This window comes from Notamacropus eugenii, chromosome 4 (assembly GCF_028372415.1).
Source record: "Notamacropus eugenii isolate mMacEug1 chromosome 4, mMacEug1.pri_v2, whole genome shotgun sequence".
Taxonomy (NCBI): domain Eukaryota; kingdom Metazoa; phylum Chordata; class Mammalia; order Diprotodontia; family Macropodidae; genus Notamacropus; species Notamacropus eugenii.
In genome coordinates, this window is record NC_092875.1 from 396,260,476 (window position 1) to 396,264,383 (window position 3,908).

The 3,908-nt window shown below is 39.8% G+C and overlaps 1 pseudogene; it reads right to left on the reverse strand.

The window, feature by feature from the left end:
- Positions 1 to 607: 607 nt before the first annotated feature.
- LOC140498581 (CCR4-NOT transcription complex subunit 7 pseudogene) lies at positions 608 to 1,448 on the reverse strand (annotated as a pseudogene).
- Positions 1,449 to 3,908: the final 2,460 nt, after the last annotated feature.

Below are 3,908 nucleotides of genomic sequence, written 5' to 3' on the forward strand. Positions count from 1 at the left end.
TTCCCTTTCAGGAGAGTTTTGTCAAGTCAGCGTTAAATAGCCTCTGTTCCATGGATCCAAAGCAAAAGAATGCTGTCTAAAACTGCAAATAATCAACTTTCAGGCCAATAGCAAGGAAAATCTAAATGTCTACTAAGATGGTGAATCTGAGTCACTCTCTAAAGTGCAAAATTGATGGTCTACAGTCTCAGAGAGCTAAAACTCTTGAATACTGGAAGGGACAGACATGAAATAGGGCAATAAGTTATAGCCAGTGCTTGGTAATCTGGGAGCGGGGACAGAAGTATGCGGTACAAACTAAGACCAATTAGATATGTTTACCAAAATGTCTGAGTATGATATAGATGTTCCTCCTGGCCACACATGCTTGCTAACAGATGGATTAATTATATAGTCAATTTTAAAATGAAGACTTTTCTACTTATTGGGCTCTGTGGAAGGAATGGTCATAATTAGTACAGAAAAACAAAAGGAAACACAGTTTGGGAAGGCAGGGTAAAAAAGAAAAAAGCCTTTTTGTCTACTGTCCAAGTGATTTAACCGGACATGCATGGACAACTGTAACTCCAAACACCAAGGCCTGTTGTCTATCCATTTCATGTCAAGACTACTTGCTGGCCTCCTCTTCATATTCATATCCCATACTATTGGGTAAATAGGAGGAGCCCGAACCAAAGCCATATAAGTGTCCATAATATTTGGCATCATTGATGTGATCTTCAAAGAACATTTCTCTCATTTTGGAAAAGACAGCTTCCTTCAGCAAGGAATTGGTTCCTGCCTGGTGCTGTGGTCCTATCTGCTCCAACTCCAGTGACTCAGCCACTTCTGACAGGCCACCCTTGAGGATTTTGCAGCTCTTCATGAGGTACTTGACATAGATGACTGAGGAGAACAATCAGAGGATCTTGAAGAAGTCTGACTTGTCTTCAGACAAGTTAGAGTTGGTCAGGAGTTTGATTAAACAGCTAAAGTCATAAGCACTATGAAATGAAAGCCACTTTGACCCCTTCACACAGCACAACACCCAACGGCATGAAGTTCTGTAAGATAATGTGTTTCAATCCCGTCTTCCTTGTGCTTTTTAAACCAGATTCCCAAGGTTTTTAGGAGATCTGTGAAGTTCTGGGTATACATGTCCTCTATTAAATTAAACCTGAACTGCCGTGTTGAGGTTCCTGGAGAGTATTCAACTTATTCATTCATAAATGTTGATTCAAGAGGAATTATCTTTAGCAAGTCTACATTATCTCTCAATAGTTGGTACTGATAGCATTACTTCTAAATTCTCCAATGGGTCTTGCAACTATGCCTGGAAACTCAGTGTCTATGGCAACATAATTATACTTCTGCGTAACTTGACAAATTTTCTTCATCTTGTCATCCAGGCTGCAAACCCACACTTCACAAATTCTTTGGCTATGATCTACAGTCGCTGCTGGCATGGTGGGAACACAAAAGGTTTAGATGCCAACAAGCATCAAAATATTACACTTGACTGAAGAATCATTTCATAAAATATGTTTTCTTATCCTTTATTTTTGTACCTCCACTGGTGCCAATGTGGTTGCTGTGCTTCTCCACCTCATCCTTGCCATGTAGTCAGGCCTTGGCAACAGCCCCAAAGATGCCTTTTGCTAGCCCAGGAGAGGAGGGTAGGGGAGCTGCACAGGGCCAGCCCTCCTCACAAACTGTTCTTATCCATTCATTCCACCATGGAAAATCTTCGCATGCTTGGGGTAGACATCCCCCAACTCATCAACAGTTTTGAAGCCTCCCAGTTGTCCTCAGCTTGCTTTAACCTGCCTGATAAGACAGTTACTAAGGTGTAGCTGCTGTGCATGTACAGCTGGAACTACAGAGTATAAGGTGAATGCCAAAAGTGGATGTTGTTGTTCAACCATTTTCAGTCACGTCCAACTCTTCACGACTCTACTTGGGGTTTTCTTGACAAAGATACTGGAGCAGTTTGCCATTTCTTTCTCCATCTCATTCTACAGAAGAGGAAACTGAGGCAAGAACAGGTAAGTGAATTGTCCAGGCTCACGCAACTAATAATTGGCCGAGGCCAAATTTGAACTCAGGAAGAAGAGTCTTCCTGACTCAAAGCCTGGCACCCTATCTGCTGAACTACCTAGATGCTAGTAAAGGTGGATCAGTAGCCCTGAAAAGGGTTGTTTTGCAAATCTCATACCAGAGGTGCTAGTCTTCCTTGCACATGCCATACACCTCATTATAAGGTAAACACACTAAAGTGTATACTAAGTGAATACCAAAGGACAAATCAATATGAGCTATTCAATATTTCATTGTTACAAAAACTTTATCTGGTCAGGATTTTACAAAATTTGAAAGAAAATTCCATTTTTTAAAATACCTGTAGGCATGTCAATTTCAACATTTCTGAAATAGAACTCATTATCTTTCTTCCTGAACCCACTCATCTCCTGTATTCCTCTATTACTGTCCAGGGCACCACTAGCCTTCTAGTTGCCCAAGTACACAACTTTGATGTGATCCTCTACTCCTCACTGTCACTCACCCCATAGTTCAATTAACTGCCAAATTAAATTTTCATTTCTACATGTATCCCTTTCTCTTTATCCATAGAGCTACCACCCTAGTTGAGGTCCTCATTAACTCCAGTGTGGACTATTGCAGTCCTTCCCTCAATGGTTTCCCTTCCTCCCTCAACATTCTCTCCACTGTAATCAATACAGTCACAAAGTAATTTTCTTAAAGCTTAGTTTGGCCATGCCATCTCTCCATTTGATAAATGTCAGTGGTTTTTGAATTAACTCTAAGATCAAATTCAAATTCCTCTGTCTGGCAGTTAAAGGCCTTCACAACATGGATCATTTTTACCTTTCTACACTTCTCATTACTCCCTTCCATTCATTTTATGTCTCCATGGCTCTTCTCTGTTCCTTGAATTGTTTCCCCTCTTTACGTCATAGTTGTATTCACATGCAATAACAACAATAATAAGGATTATTCAACATTTAATAAATACCTGCTATAGTCAAAGTATTGTTCTAGGTGCTGAGAAAAAGATGAGAAATGACACAATCCCTGCCCCTTCAAAAAGTTATTGTTTGTTGTTCATTCTTCATTCTTGAAAAGGACCATTGGTATCATGAGGATGATGTATTGACTTGAGGGTGAATTGGATTTAAGTGAGGCAGAATTGCACAAGGTCATCAGCCCTATTCTCTCCTCCAGAGTCATTGGAGTCCAATGGCAAGACATAAGTCAAGATGACTGGCGATGGTTCCCCAAAAGATTATAAGTGAATAGGGAAGGAGTGCAGTATGAAGTAGACTCTTGCAAAGAAAAGAGAAAGTTTCAGATTAAAAAATTAAGGAGGGAGGGAACATGTTCAGGTGGGAATATAGTTCAGAAGCTGGAAGGAGTCTCAGAAGCCAATGTCTTCAACTCTGTCAGTTTACAATGAGGAAGTTGAGACTCTGAATGCTAAATGAGCAGCCTCAGTCCACATAGGTAGTGTCTTACTCCAGAGCCAATGATCTTTCCAATATACCTTGTTGCATCCTATAGTTCAGCAAAGTCTTAATGGACATTGCAGAACTAAGTGGAAATTTAAGTATAATAGTTTTAACATTACAAGATGTGGAAGGAATGCATTCTGGGAATATAGTCAGTGTGTAACAATATATTGATGTGCAAGAAAATAAGATTGTGAAATACTCAGAAGCTGGAGTTAGATGGGACAGAAAGTGAGTGTATGAAATAGAAAACATAAGATAACACTAGAAAGATAGACTAGAGTCAGAATGTTAAGGAACTTGTATGCCAAACTTATGTGTTTGTATGTAATCCTAGAGGTAATTATAGGGTCAATTATAAGGATTTTGATCAGGAGAATGATATGGGTAGACACGTATCTT